General features: G+C 37.9%; 1 long non-coding RNA gene across 1 annotated transcript in view; it reads right to left on the bottom strand.

Moving 5' to 3' along the window:
* Window positions 1-597: 597 nt before the first annotated feature.
* LOC132593361 (uncharacterized) overlaps window positions 598-16,195 on the bottom strand; it is a 33,374-nt gene continuing 17,776 nt past the window's right edge. The window contains exons 2-4 of the long non-coding RNA XR_009558743.1: window positions 6,621-6,778; window positions 4,918-4,951; window positions 598-2,002 (exon numbers count right to left, since the gene is read on the bottom strand). This is a non-coding gene — a long non-coding RNA (uncharacterized lncRNA). The remainder of the gene's footprint in view (window positions 2,003-4,917; window positions 4,952-6,620; window positions 6,779-16,195) is intronic.

A 16,195-nucleotide genomic window follows, 5' to 3' on the forward strand; every position in this document is an offset into this window, starting at 1 on the left:
CTGCTAACACAAATGTCTCAATATTTTAAAACTTTATGTGGGGAATTTTATATTTATCAATATTTGAGTATTCTTGATATCTGCATTCACATATTCTTTTTCTCTCTGTTTGTCAGGTTCAGTTCAAAGTCTCATCCTTTTCTCCCATATGATGATAGAATAGAATCACTTTGAAACACATAGATGAACAAATATTCCATGAAGAGAAATTAACTTCCTTGACTTCTTCTTGGACACGAGACTATGTTTCCCAGAATTGTAGCTAAGTATGGTCATGTGACTAAGTTCACACGAGTAGAATATGAGAGAAAGGGAGATGTACAATTTCCACCTCACATTTAGAGAGAAAATCTAGAGCCCTTTCCCTTGTTCCATAGGCAAGAATGATAGTGACTCAGATGGCCTTGGAAGGCCTCTGTGAACATGGCAGAATTGCCCTCCTGGACCCTAAACAGACTTATGGATCAGAGCTGTCCATAGACACTGAATACTTCTAAATGTTCTTTGCTTGAGGAATGACCTGGGTATTTTCACAGAGCAGCTAAGTGTTTTACCCTCATTAATACATATGTGAGTAAAAAAAAACAAAAAAACAAAGAAGTTTGAAATTTTATTCATTGTGTGTCAATTATAATCAAAACAAAACAAAAATATTCCAAAAACATAGTTGCATTTTGGGTTTGAGTTGAATAACAGGTTATGGAAAGATCATGAAAGTTCTGGGTGGTCTGTGGTTTTGCTGACATTTCCAAATGTCACACAGGTATGGTGTCTTCCCTTATTGCCTTTTGGAATTAAATACTTGAACATGAAATAAAGATGTCACTTGAAATTTGAAGTCTCCACTTGAAGCTGGGCTCTTGGGACAACTATCCGGAGATTGCCTAAGAGTGACACCAGATGGATTTTGTTGTAAGAACTCCCTAATCTTGTGTCAATATAAATTAATTCTCCTGCAACAGCACTGGGTTTAAGATCAGCAATAGAACACTTTTTGTGAGAGAATGTACTGAAAGAATGAGTTATAAGCCTGTGTCCCACTTACAGTTATTAAATTTTCTGATCTTAGTAACTTCATCAGAGGTTTACTGTTTCTATTTAGCTCTCATTTTACCTTGAAGGAGAGAGGTGTTAAATGTTCTTTTGTCTGTGTTGAATGCTTCCTTGGTGCCATTTTGTGGTATTTGCAGCCCTCTTTGACATTATCTAATGGACTGACATTTTAAATATTTGCAGTGCTCAGTGGGTACTAATTCAGCAAAGGTGAACCACAAGCTTCTTTCACTGTGGCACAGCAAGTGATGTGTGTCTGTTTAATCACAGCAGCTGAAATGAAATCAAAAGGTACTATGTTGGTGAAGTACTAAAACTGCTGTCACAGCAGACACACCTGGAGGGGTCCTTAAAGGAAAAAGCTAAGTAGTGAAGAACGTACTTAAGCCACAAGCTTATCTGAACCTGTTAACCCAATTCAGCAGGAAAGTCTCTCCTAGCATGTAAAGTTTCTATATTTCTAATACATTCTTTATTGGTGCAGCTTAATCATTTGTGGGCCTCTCAGCAATTCTTGATTTTCTTTTGACCCTAAGTGGAAATTTTACATTCTATGCTTTCTCAGAGGTGAAAATCCAAATATTCTCAAAAGATAAAAAATAGAAATCATTTGACATATTCACTACCATATATTTTGGGGACTTGAGCCAAAAAGAATTTTAGAGGGTATGAAATGGTACTACTAACTTTTTGGCTGTTGAGATTGTATACTTCATGGATTATTTACAGATTCTACAGTGACCAGTATTAAAACATCAGTGAATGGAATGACTTTAAAATTTTGTCCTAAACCGTTTTTTTTCCTCAACAAAGCATGGACTTTATGTATTATCCCCAGTATTTTAAAGTAGTCCATCAAATAACCATTTGTTAAAAAAAAAAAAGCAAAAAAAAAAAAAATAACCATTTGTATTTTTTGTTAACTTGAATATCTTCAGCCTTCAGAGTCCTGCAAGCAAGGAAGAGTTTGCATTAAGATTTTTACCCAAATTCCCCGGACTTACATCAATCCCACGTATACCTACAGAAACTCAGCATCACTATCTTCCATCCTAGTCTTTCTGAAGGGGTTTAGGGTATCATATCAAACCTATCTATGCAAGTGTGTCAAATATATTAGTATGGAAAATACTAAAGGCCAGCTTCCTGTAGTTCAACTTGCTATGTGTTTAAACTACATTTAAGAGATAAATAGGACGTAAAGCTGAAAAAGTTTGGTTAAATATAAGGTGGATAAGTCAATATATGTTATAATTTAGGTATATAAGGCTAATTTGTATGACAGTAGGGAGTCATTGAATAATTCGGAAGACAACTCAGTGATTTTTGTCCTGCAATTTGCTCCATTTACTTCTTGGCCTAATATATGACATTCTTGGTTGTCAGGCAAGTAACTCAACTTTCTTCTATATACCTTTTCTTTGCAGTTAAGAAAAACAATTATCATAATAGCAAAATAAAATAAAATAAAACCATGGAATATATGGGAAAGAAAAATAAATAATTGCTTTGGGATTATTTACAAATGTCCTTCCTCTCCAGTGTCCCAGAGGGCAACTGATTTCACGTCAGTTGAAATCCTCATCGTCATTTCCCCCCTAGGCTTTTAAAAGACAGCACTGAGGCTTTCATAAACAGATTCAAAGAGTGTGTGGTAAAGAACTGGGCCTGTGGAGTAGGAGGAGAAGGCGAAATATTGAGGGTAAAAGATTGTTACTATACTCAGGGGCTGAAATAAAATACTTAGCTGGGGCTTCCCTGGTGGTGCAGTGGTTGAGAGTCCGCCTGCCGATGCAGGGGACATGGGTTCGTGCCCCGGTCTGGGAAGATCCCATATGCCGCAGAGCAGCTGGGCCCGTAAGCCATGGCTGCTGAGCCTGCGCGTCCGGAGCCTGTGCTCCGCAACGGGAGAGCCCACAGTGGTGACAGGCCCGTGTACCACCCCCCTCCCAAAAAAAATTTAGCTGCACAAGCTGTAATAAAAGAAATATTTATTGAGCATGAACTACAGGTGTGGTGCTGTTCTAGGCATGTGGATGAAAGAAAGAAGGATCCATACCCTTTTGAAGCTTTCATTCTAGCAGAAGGAGACTGATAATAGATACAATAATAAGTAAACTATGTAGTTTGTTAGAAGATTAACATTTTCAGGATAAAAGAATAAGATGGGTGGAGAGCGAGGACGACATGGTTGGTAATGGGGGACTTAGTGCAAGTTTAAATATAGTGGTAAGAGTTGGCCTTATTGAGCAGGAGGGATTTGCAGGGCCTCGCTGACTAGTATGGATTGGAGGAGGAGGTTTTTAAGAAAGAGGAGCTGAGAGTGTTTGTGAGCAGTACATGGAAAACAAAGGTGTAGGGGAAAGGAAGTTATGTTAAAAATATTTAATAGGTTGCTTCCATATCTTGACTATTACAAGTAGTGCTGCTGTGAACATTGGGCTGCATGTATCTTTTTGAATTAGTGTTTTCATTTTCCTCAGATATATACCCAGCAGTGGAATTGCAGGATCATATAGTAGTTCTATTTTGAGTTTTCTGAAGAATATTCATACTGTGTTTCATAGTGGCTGCACCACCGTACCTTCCCACCAGCAGTGTACTCGGATTCCCTTTTCTCTGTATCCTCACCAACATCTGTTGTAGAGTTTTTGATGGTAGCCATTCTGACAGGTGTGAGGTGACACCTCATTGTGGTTTTACTTTGCATTTCTCTGATGATTAGTGATGTTGAACATATTTTTATGTGCCTGTTGATACCTGTATATCTTCTTAGGAAGATGTCTATTCAATTCTTCTGCCTATTTTTTAATTGTGTTTTTTGTTTTTTTGATATTGAGTTGTATGAGCTATTTATATATTTTGGGTTGTTGGTCCTTGTTGGTCATATCACTTGCAAATATTTTCTCTCAGTCCGTAGGATGTCTTTTCATTTTGTGAATAGTTTCCTTTGCTCTGCCAAAGCTTTTAAGTTTAATTAGGTCCCATTTGTTTATTTTCATTTTTGTTTCCTTTGCCTGAGGAGACAGATCCAAAAAAAGTATTGCTATGATTTATGTCAAAGAATGTTCTGCCTATGTTTTCTTCTAGAAGTTTTATGGTTTTCATCTTATATTCAGACCTTTAATCCATTTTTAGTTTGTTTGTGTATATAGTATAGGAAAATGTTCTAATATTATTCTTTTACATGTAGCTGCCCAGTTTCTCCAGCACCACTTATTGAAGAGACTGTGTTTTATCATTGTATATACTTGCCTCCTTTGTCATAGATTAATTGATCATAGCACGCTTAGTGTCCATCAGTGGATGAATGGATAAAAAAGATGTAATACATATATATATATATATATATACACATACACACATATATACACACACATACACACACACACACACACACACAATGGAATATTACTCAGCCATAAGAAAGAATGAAATTCTGCCATTTGCAACAACATGGATGAACCTAGATGGTATTATGTTCAGTGTTCTAATTTTTTTTTAATTTAAAAAAAAATTTTAACATAGTTGAGTACACAATTGTCTATTTCGTTGTTTTAATAATTTGTACCTATTTTAATAATTCTTTTGTGTAGTTAATAATGAACTAAAACAACATAAAAAACACCTTTGAGTAGAGAAGGCACATTCTAAAAGGACTAAATGTGGTAATAGAAGTCAAAATGGTAGTCACTACTGGCGTTGGATACGTTAACTCACCGGGAAAGGCGTAAAGAGCTTTCCAAGATGTTGGAAGTGTTTTTATCTTAATCTGGTTGCTGGCACACACGCCTGTGTGTGTGGTGTGTGTGTGTGTGTGTGTGTACACTTGTGTGTCTGTAAATATTGAGGAGCATTGTGTACCTTTCATCCAGGTACATGGAACGTCTTGAACACTCTGGAGAGGGGGACACAAGGAAAGAGAAGTTAGGCCAATCATCACAACATTTATCCCTATTCATTTCCCTTTCCTCTTCATTGGTTGTCATTGCCCTCTAAAGGGCCTTCACATGTACGGGTTCCTTAGAAAATCTCTTCATAATCAGCTGTTTCAGTATTTTTTTTATAACCTTTCTCCTAAATAAGACATCTCTACCGTGTTACAGACTTCTGTTTCCAACTGCTAAGCGTGTTTCTTTGGATCCTCTACAGCATCTTCATAGTGATACTGACCAGCATTCTTGGCCTTTCCCAATCAATAGAAATTGACTAGAAATTAGACAAGAAATTCAGGCAAGGTTTTACTGGGGCCCGTGCTGCAGCAGGGGGCATCAAGAACAAGTAACAGGTTCCCTTGCTCGTTCCCCAAAGAGGGGCGAGCTGGTTCCTTAAATGAGGTGAGGGTAGGGGTGTGTCCAGGGGTTGGGCCAGAGGGATGGCTTAGGTGTTCTGCCCACCGCTTTGTGGTGTTGAGTGAAGGGGGCATACACAGTACCCTGCCTGCTTTTGCTCCCAACACCCGACACCTGGTTTTTGCTCCTGGCTCTTCAGAAGTGGCAGGTTTTTTTTTTTTTTTTTGGTCTTTTTGTATATTTTGGCCCAGAACTCACCGGGAAAGGCGTAAAGAGCTTTCCAAGATGTTGGAAGTGTTTTTATCTTAATCTGGTTGCTGGCACACACGCCTGTGTGTGTGGTGTGTGTGTGTGTGTGTGTGTACACTTGTGTGTCTGTAAATATTGAGGAGCATTGTGTACCTTTCATCCAGGTACATGGAACGTCTTGAACACTCTGGAGAGGGGGACACAAGGAAAGAGAAGTTAGGCCAATCATCACAACATTTATCCCTATTCATTTCCCTTTCCTCTTCATTGGTTGTCATTGCCCTCTAAAGGGCCTTCACATGTACGGGTTCCTTAGAAAATCTCTTCATAATCAGCTGTTTCAGTATTTTTTTTATAACCTTTCTCCTAAATAAGACATCTCTACCGTGTTACAGACTTCTGTTTCCAACTGCTAAGCGTGTTTCTTTGGATCCTCTACAGCATCTTCATAGTGATACTGACCAGCATTCTTGGCCTTTCCCAATCAATAGAAATTGACTAGAAATTAGACAAGAAATTCAGGCAAGGTTTTACTGGGGCCCGTGCTGCAGCAGGGGGCATCAAGAACAAGTAACAGGTTCCCTTGCTCGTTCCCCAAAGAGGGGCGAGCTGGTTCCTTAAATGAGGTGAGGGTAGGGGTGTGTCCAGGGGTTGGGCCAGAGGGATGGCTTAGGTGTTCTGCCCACCGCTTTGTGGTGTTGAGTGAAGGGGGCATACACAGTACCCTGCCTGCTTTTGCTCCCAACACCCGACACCTGGTTTTTGCTCCTGGCTCTTCAGAAGTGGCAGGTTTTTTTTTTTTTTTTTGGTCTTTTTGTATATTTTGGCCCAGAACTTGCCCCTACTGTGCATACATGCACTTACTTTTAGTCGTATATAGTTTCTTTGTATTTTGTTTCTCGAGGAGAGGTTTGTCCAGGTGCAAGCATTGCAGCACTGCAGCAAAGGGTCTCAGGTCCCAGCCTGTCTCAATAGCACTAAGACTCTAATAAAACACTTTGGGAACAGACAGATAAATTTTCTTACCTTCAAACCTGCACTTTCTAGAACTGTAAGGACGTATATGTTGACCATCCACATAGTTGAATACCTCTTCTATATTCCTACCTAGGGGTCACACATGTTCCTTTGAGTACTTCAGAGAGTAGTAATTCTGCATCTTCTGAACCAGAACACCTTTAGATCTAAGGGTTAGAATATTCTTTATGTTAACACCAAAAACTAATCTCAGATTCCACATCATACCATTTATATATTCAAAGTACATGGCATATATTTGAGTTTAATACATTCATTTGGACAAATACTTACTAAGTGACTACTGTTTAAAAGAAATAGTTTGTTGAATGTTAATTTTATTTTTTATATAATTGAATTTATATTTTGCTTCTGTATAACACAACATCTAACTAAAATAAATAGACAAAAATTAATCTAAAACAGATTGAAAAAATCTAAATGCTAACAAAAATATGAAGGCAACTTTGAGTTAAATAATAATTGCACCTAATATAATGAGTCATTCTTTGTTTGAGCAAAGACAAGGCCATTTGCTGCATAATGCAAAGCAAGTCTGTTATCCCTCAGGGAGGACACAGCACTTGATCTACTTTTTCCATGATATATTACCTTTCAGAAGCTTTTCTTTCACATAAGTAATCACTTGCAGGACAGTAAGAATATCTTATGAAGGAAGAGAAAGAGGAAAATAGGTGAAAGCACATGCTAGAAAAAACAGAAACCCTAAAAATTCAACCACTTAAGTTTACCAGACTTGAAGAATTTATTAACAGTGACAAAAATTCGATAAAATGAAAGTCCTATGCAAGGAGTAGAAAAAGATTATAAGAAAAAAAATTCTTTCTTACTAGTTCTAAAATATTTCCTTAAGAAGACCATCACAGAGTATGTTGACCATGTTGCATTTTTCCTACTGCTATACTATTTTTCAATTACAGAATACAACAACTCTTCAGTGAAAAAAACAAAAAGGATTGAGAAACAATTTTTTTAGGCATTACAGACATGTTCTAAATATCAAAAGCCCAGTCACGTATGCATTTTAATAGGTAAAATGACATTATGACTGTATACTATGCCAAATATAAAATAGACAATATTATTTTCCTTAAATTTCCACATCCTCTGATTTATGTCAGGTTCAGAAAATGACATAGTATCAAGGCCAAGAAGTATCCATAAGTGAAATTTCCCTGTGGACCCCTAGAAATGGAACTGCATCTTTTCAATTCATGTACTTCTTCAGAACTCTATGTTAACTTGAATCTGACTATAATATCTGAAGTCTGATGGTTGCTTCTATTTGTAAAATGGTTACAGAAGAATAGTATAGTGAGATTTGGCAAATCGTGTTGATTTTCTTGTACCTTTTTTTATTGAATGAAAGTCTTTACAGGTATAGTATATTGTTTCACAGTTTCTTATTGTACAGATGATAAGACAGGATAGAGATGGAACATTAGTGGAATAGTTTATGTTGGAAATAATTTATCTATATTGGAATTGTGCTGTTGGGGCCTTTAATAACTTAGCTACATTTCTGAGCTGAGATACATCAACCAAGGTTCATTTTGTTCTCTGCACCCTATCAGCAATTATTTTCCTTAACCTTAAGTTTCACATTCAATATACACATTAAACTAAACCTATCATCTTGGGATACTCAGAGCATATTTTCTCCATTTCTACTGTAAATATAACGTGGCCCTTCAATCTATGGACTACAACATGTGTAAAAGAAGGTTTATTTGGAGAGAAAGAGAGAGGGACTGTCAGTTAAGGATTCTCCACTGACTATTCTGGAGTTCATTGGCTTTAATTAAAGTAGTAGAGATGCCTGAGAATTTCCAACAGAGACTGAAATTAAGAAGCACTAAACCAGAAATCTATAGAGCCGTGTGGCTGACAGGGCCTTGGTGCTCCAGCCTGGTGTCAGGCCTGAGCCTCTGAGGTGGGAGAGCCGAGTTCAGGACATTGGACCACCAGAGACCTCCTGGCCCCACGTAATATCAATCAGCGAAAGCCCTCCCAGAGATCTCCGTCGCAGCGCTAAGACACAGCTCCACCCAACAGCCAGCAGCTCCAGTGCTGGATGCCCCATGCCAAACAACCAGTAAGACAGGAACACAACGCCACCCATTAGCAGAGAGGCTGCCTAAAATACTAAATTCACAGACACCCCAAAACACACCACTGGACACGGCCCTTCCCACTGGAAAGACAAGATCCAGCCACCCACCAGAACACAGGCACCAGTCCCCTCCACCAGGAAGCCTACACAAACCACTGAACCAACTTCACTCACTGGGGGCAGACACCGTAAACAATGGGAACTACGAACCTGCAACCTGCACAAAGGAGACCCCAAACACAGTAAGTTAAACAAATTAAAAAATAAGAAGACAGAGAAATATGCAGTAGATGAAAGAGTAAGGTAAAAACCCACCAGACCAAACAAATGAAAAAGAAATAGGCAGTCTACCCAAAAAAGAATTCACAGTAATGATAGTAAAGATGATCCAAAATCTTGGAAATAGAATGGAGAAAATACAAGAAACATTTAACAAGGACCTAGAAGAACTAAAGAGCAAATGATGAACAACACAGTAAGTGAAATTTAAAATTCTCTAGAAGGCATCAAAAGCAGAATAACTGAGGCAGAAGAAGAGATAAGTGACCTGGAAGATAAAATAGTGGAAATAACTACTGCAGAGCAGAATAAAGAAAAAAGAATGGAAAGAATTTAGGACAGTCTTAGAGACCTCTGGGACAACATTAAATGCACCAACATTCAAATTATAGGGGTCCCAGAAGAAGAAGAGAAAAAGGGTCTGAGAAAATATTTGAAGAGACTATAGTTGAAAACTTCCCTAATATGGGAAAGGAAATAGTCAGTCAAGTCCAGGAAGTGCAGAGAGTCCCATACAGGATAAATCCAAGGAGAAACACGCCAAGACACATATTAGTCAAACTATCAAAAATTAAATAAAAAGAAAAAGTATTAAAAGCAGCAAGGGAAAAGCAACAAATAACATACAAGGGAATCCCCATAAGGTTAACAGCTGATCTTTCAGCAGAAACTCAGCAAGCCAGAAGGGAGTGGAAGGACATATTTAAAGTGATGAAAGGGAAAAACCTACAACCAAGATTACCCATCAAGGATCTCATTCAGATTAAACAGAGAAATTAAAACCTTTACAGACAAGCAAAAGCTAAGATAATTCAGCACCACCAAACCAACTTTACAGCAAATGCTAAAGGAACTTCCCTAGGCAGGGAACACAAGGGAAGGAAAAGACCTACAATAACAAACCGAAAACAATTAAGAAAATGGTAATAGGAACATGCATATTGATAATTAACTTCAATGTAAATGGACTAACTGCTCCAACCAAAAGACATAGACTGGCTGAACGGATACAAAAACAAGACCCATATACATGCTGTCTACAAGAGACCCACTTCAGACCTAGGGACACATACAGACTGAAAGTGAGGGAATGGAAAAAGATATTCCATGCAAATGGAAATCAAAAGAAAGCTGGAGTAGCAATTCTCATATCAGACAAAATAGAGTTTAAAATAAAGACTATTACAAGAGACAAAGAAGGATACTACATAATGATCAAAGGATCAATTCAAAAAGAATATATAACAACTGTAAATATTTATGCACCCAACATAGGAGCACCTCAGTACATAAGGCAAATGCTAACAGCCGTAAAAGGGGAAATCGACAGTAACACAATCATAGTAGGGAACTTTAACACCCCACTTTCACCAATGGACAGATCATCCAAAATGAAAATAAATAAGGAAACCCAAGCTTTAAATAACACACTAAGTAAATCTACCTACTTATTGATGACTGAATAAATACACCTTACATGAAGACTTTTAAAATTAGGTTCGGTGTATTCATATCGTGGCATTGGTTGTCCATTTGAGAAATTCTAATCCCTAGTACAGGTTATTTTAGTAACTATATATATACATATATGTTCACAAGAATCTTACGTATTATTAACAGTAAAATATTTTTTGAGCAGAAATGTCTAAAACATTATGCTTTTAGCATGGTTCCAGAGTCATCATTTAAGCCTAAGTACTTAGTTGCAATATTCTTTCATAGAAACATTTGAAAGATTATAAAAAGAACTTACTTTAAAAAACGCAAGATACTTAACATAAACTGAGTATCAGTAATACAAAAGAGAGTGTATAGAACACAGAATCATTCAAGATTCCTCCTCAGGTAATAAATTATAAAGTGGATGGGTTAGGATTGCACTGGACAAAAAGACTGGCAACAAAAAATGAAAAACTTCTCATTTTAGCTTTAGCTATTCAAATTGCTCATGGGGATTTGAATAAGATTTTAACATTAGGTAAAAGACAACATTTCTAAAAATTATTTCTTTATTTATTTACTGTGTCGGCTCTTAGTTGCGACGCGGGATCTTCTGTTGCGGCACATGGGCTTTTCGTTGTGGTGTGTGGGGTTCTGTCTAGTTGTTGTTGTGCGCGGGCTTCTGTCTAGTTGTAGCGTGAGGGTTTTTTTTCTCTCTCTAGCTGTGGCGCCCAGGCTCCAGGGTGCATAGGCTCTGTAGTTGTTGTGTGTATGGTCCAGAGCGTGTGGGCTCCGTAGTTTGTGGCACACCGGCTCTCTAGTTGAGGCACGCGGGCTCAGTAGTTTTGGCACGAGGGCCTACCCCGTGGCATGTGGGATCTTAGTTCCCTGACCAGGGATTGAACCCACATCCCCTGCATTGGGAGGTGGATTCTTTACCACTGGACCACCAGGGAAGTCCCCAAAGACAACATAGTTTTCACCAACTCTTGGATCCACTGTTATTGTAGGACATATAGGCCTGTATAATGTCCTTCTGTTAATTTCTGGATGTCCCAGGAATTGTACCTCTGGTAGTCACACCTGAAATCTGTCATTTTCTTCAGCAATTTTTTTCTCTTTGACTTTTGTGTATTTTCTATTTAGTTTCAAAATTTGCTTGATAATAAATGCCAAAGAAATACTACTGTTTAGTTATAATATATGGTACAACTTTTATAAAAATTTTTTTTGTTTGTTTATTCTTTTCCTATCCCAGACCTCATGGTCCTCTGCAGACTCAGACAGAAATGCATGGCGAGGTGGGCCTAGAGGTCATTTTGATGCCATTTTGTGCCCAGAATCACCCTGCCCTTTTTGAAACTAATTCTTACCTAACTCTGACTTCTCTTAAAGAGGACAGTCTCCAAGGGGGTCCCTGTCATTTATGCGTATGCCTGCAGGAGGGAGCATTCCACTAGTTCACCCCAGCACCGTGAATTACAGCAAGGGATAGTAACCGCAGCAGAGACTCAATAATATCAGCTCGACTACTACTCAGTACTACTAGGTACTCTATAAATATTGTGCTAGTTGCCTTTGCTTTTTCAATCTCATCCTTTACCAGGTAACAATACCTTTTACCTCTAAATAAGGATTAGAACAGTCTTGCTCAAAGTCTCATGAAATTAAATTGTGGAAGAGTAATTAGAACCCAAATTTATTTGTTTTTAAAGCCCGTGTTCTTCAGTTATAACAGCTTGCTTCCTGATGCTCAAATCTTGGAAACATAAGCCCCTATTGGAAAGATTTATGCTCAAATTAATTAAATTCTACAAATTGGGCTTCTATAAGCAAAAATAAAATATAATTAATTTGATTTTTGTTTGTTTTCTTTTGTTTATAACAGAACTAGGGCAACTAGATCTCTGAGCTAAAACCAGCTTTAAAGATTCATTTGGTACTACGTAGGGATCAGGTGTGGTGTGGCATGTTGTAGCTCCTTTCTGTCGTGATCAAATGAGTGTATTAAGTTCATTAATTGACTAAAATAAATAAATTAGAACATAAACGGTCAAAAATAGAAAATACCTTTTTTTGGCTGTTTGTTCTCCACATTAAATTTGGAATTCTGTCAGATTTGTTGCACTGAATCAACATTGGGAGTACAAATATAAAATTGTTTTATTTTCTCTAAGATTCCCCTTAATCATGCTCTGGAGAATTTACCTTTTCTACCTCTAATTACATCTCAGGGAGATTCATAACTTCCTGGTCACTTTCAGATTTAAAAAAATATCATCCAGTTCTGTCCAGTTATATATTCTTATTTCATATTTTTTCCCACGCAGTCCCTCTTCCCTCCACATTATGCTTTACTGTGACTCCAGGCTCCTGCCGTGGGGAAGTACACATGCCTGATTGTACTCTTTCCTATGTTGAGATGGAGAGAAGGAATTGGAGAGATAGCAGTGGTTGTCTCTGCCTATCGGTGGTGGAAAGACACTGCTGCTTTCACTCCAGCCAGGCCTGGTCTGCTTGCTCCTTGTAACTTTTACTGGTGTGGTGATGTCCATGTAGGTGACATGCCTTGTTTTCTTGTGGACAGTGTTGTCCTTTTTAGAACCTCAAACATCATAGAGTCCCTCCTAAGGCAGAGTCAGCCCAGTCTTTCTCAGTCCCTGGCAGTAGACCATGCTCCCAACCCCAGATTTTAGTGGGAAAACTTTCTTGGAAGCCACCTAGGCAATTTCTTGTTGTGCGCATTCTTTTACCTGTATGTTCCTTCAGATGGAGCCACAGAAACCATTACTGTGCTTTCCAGGTTTCCAAGAACCATTGAAGACGATGGGGATATTATGGGATTTTCATTCTAGGCATGGAACCCTACAGTCTTTATTTGCCTTCATAATGTGGCAAACAGATTGCTTCCTGATGCTCAAATCTTGGAAACATAAGCCCCTATTGGAAAGATTTATGCTCAAATTAATTAAATTCTACAAATTGGGCTTCTATAAGCAAAAATAAAATAAAATTAATTTGATTTTTTTTTGTTTATAACAGTTACCAGAACCAAACTTATGTACCAGAACCAAAATGTAAAGAAGTAGTAGTCATGCCTTCTCAAGGATGACCTTCCTACACTCTATTCTGATGTCAGTAAGTGTCACTTGATTCCTTAGCAGTAAGCATCCACGCAGGGAAAGGGGCTCCTATCTCCCTTCCTGCTGGCCCCTTTCTTAGGGCCTCCTCTCACTACATGGAGGGTGTTGAAGGGAGGTGGAGATCCCCAGCCTCCACAGGGAAAAGAAAGGACCACTGCATGCCTATCAACTCTAAGGATAATGAAATGATCTTTCCTTTACAAAACGGCGGGGGGGGGGGGGGGGGCGTGCACGGGGAAGGAGGTAATTGCGGAGTTAGCAAAGCCAAATATTACAACATCTTCAAAGGACCTGGAGAGTTATCTTGCACCTGTTGTGTTTTCTTTTTTCAACATGTCAAAATCATGAAGCTTCTTTGTCTTCACTTTTGGGTTAAATGTCTGTGCAACAGAAATGTGCACTCAGCATCACATTACAAAAGCATCATTTGAGTATCGAAAAACTTACCTTGTGAAAAACTTGACATTATGCCTTTAAGACATCCTGAGTGAGTATGTCTCATCAGCAAATATAAGCCTTCCACTCTGCTTGACAGGTAGATTTCTAGTGGGAGATGAATGCATCTCAAACTCTCATAGCTCCGTGACAGAACTCTCTGTAGTCATTCAACTCACTCCCTTTGCTCTGACTGCAAACTCCACAAACAACATTTAAGATGCTGTTTTAAAAAAAACTACATTTTTTTTTAAAATGTGGCTTTCTGTGTAGATTTTCCTGACCACAAATAAAAAAAATTCAGTTTCATTGTATTTCTCAGAGTAATTTTCCCAACATTTTCTGTGTTTCTAATCTTAATTTAGGTTGCTTTGCTGTCTTTTTGTTAATTTATTTTCAGGTCGCTGAAAAGAATGTCCTCTTCATAAGTAACTACCATGTGGCAGGGTTGTTGTTACCCAATCAAACAAAGTAAGGTTGACTTCTCAAAGGCAGTACGCAAAACATGTGAATTAATAGTTGTTGCTACCACTGGCACAGAGTGAAGAGCAGACTAAATGAGTCTTTCAAAGAAGTTCACTCATATTATTGGAGCTATCTATACATCAAGAGAAAGTTAGGCATGTGCCCTTATATAACTAAGTACTTATAAACAATCTTCTATTTAGTTTCCAATAAAATAATTTTATTTTAAAAATCTAGAATTTTTAAAGAACTTCATGAATATTAGAGGAAGTTGAAGCATATTTTTCTCCTCTCTGATTGACCATCATTTTGAAGGACCTTGGTCTATCAAATTCTAAAATATAATTTCCATTAGTTTTTTAGCTTTAGATAATATAAAATTAATTTCTATAATGCTCTCTAACAATAACAGTGAATGGAGTTCCAAATATATCTGTCATAGACATACAACTTGCAAATATGCTAAGGTAAAAAGGAAGGTGGTTCTTTATCCAGTTTATATTTTTTTATTATTATTTTTTAAATAGTAGTTTTTATTGTGTATGAAATTTGGAGTGAGTTTTATTAATTAATTTATTATTTTTTGCTGTGTTGGGTCTTCGTTTCTGTGCGAGGGCTTTCTCTAGTTGTGGCAAGCGGGGGCCACTCCTCATCGCGGTGTGCAGGCCTCTCACTGTGGTGGCCTCTCTTTTTGCGGAGCACAGGCTCCAGACGCGCAGGCTCAGCAGTTGTGGCTCATGGGCCCAGTTGCTCCACAGCACGCGGGATCCTCCCAGACCAGGGCTCGAACCCGCGTCCCCTGCATTAGCAGGCAGACTCTCAACCACTGCGCCACCAGGGAAGCCCCTCTTTATCCAGTTTAAATGGCACTGAGTATGTTTTTCGTCAACCTCTTTACACAGGAAGACATGGTGATTTCATTAGTGTGGTCTTAGAGATTCACCTTTTGTTTGAAATCTCAAAGGATTTAGCAAGCAAGATCAGGTCAACAAATAAAACCCAATAAATGCGGTAGCACCCAAAAGCTAATTAGACAAGCAATAAGAACACACCGGTTATAAACTACTTAATCTAGACTTCAATAAAGGAGATAAGAGACATGAAAGCCAGTAGTGCTAATTCCTCCCCCACCTTTATCTAACACTCCCCCTCTGCTCTACTTTTCCCCAATGATTCTAATGTAGTTATTAGTTACAATACTAGACAACATTGACTCTGTTCAAGGAGCACTTAATCTCTATTACACAGAGGTTGGAAGTCAGAAAACGATCATCCATATCAGTGATTTCTGCAGAAGACAGCTGCTGAACCGTGTAAGGCTGTTTAAGGATAAGAATGAGTTCCCAGCTATTTCACAAGTCAAACAGTATTGTGGAATCATATTAGAATCTTCAACAGCTAAAGGAAACACTAGATCACAGAATATTTATGTTTGTAAAAAGTATTATATCTTAAGACAACATCAGTCATTTAGTATCAATTATTTTCAATTTGATTTAAAGGTAGATGGAGAAAATTTTCTGTGGTCAGTGTTGTCTATCAATCAGTAGAAAACAATAAGATAATTTTTACAATTATTTGTTGGCAGTTAATAATTTTTATGAACTTTGTCCCCATGTTTAGAAAAAGATAGTTTTTAATTTCTTAGTTTGTAAATAGATGGAAGTTTTTAAATGTTTACATAAAGC

Source organism: Globicephala melas, chromosome 14 (assembly GCF_963455315.2).
Source record: "Globicephala melas chromosome 14, mGloMel1.2, whole genome shotgun sequence".
In the NCBI taxonomy this organism is placed as follows: domain Eukaryota; kingdom Metazoa; phylum Chordata; class Mammalia; order Artiodactyla; family Delphinidae; genus Globicephala; species Globicephala melas.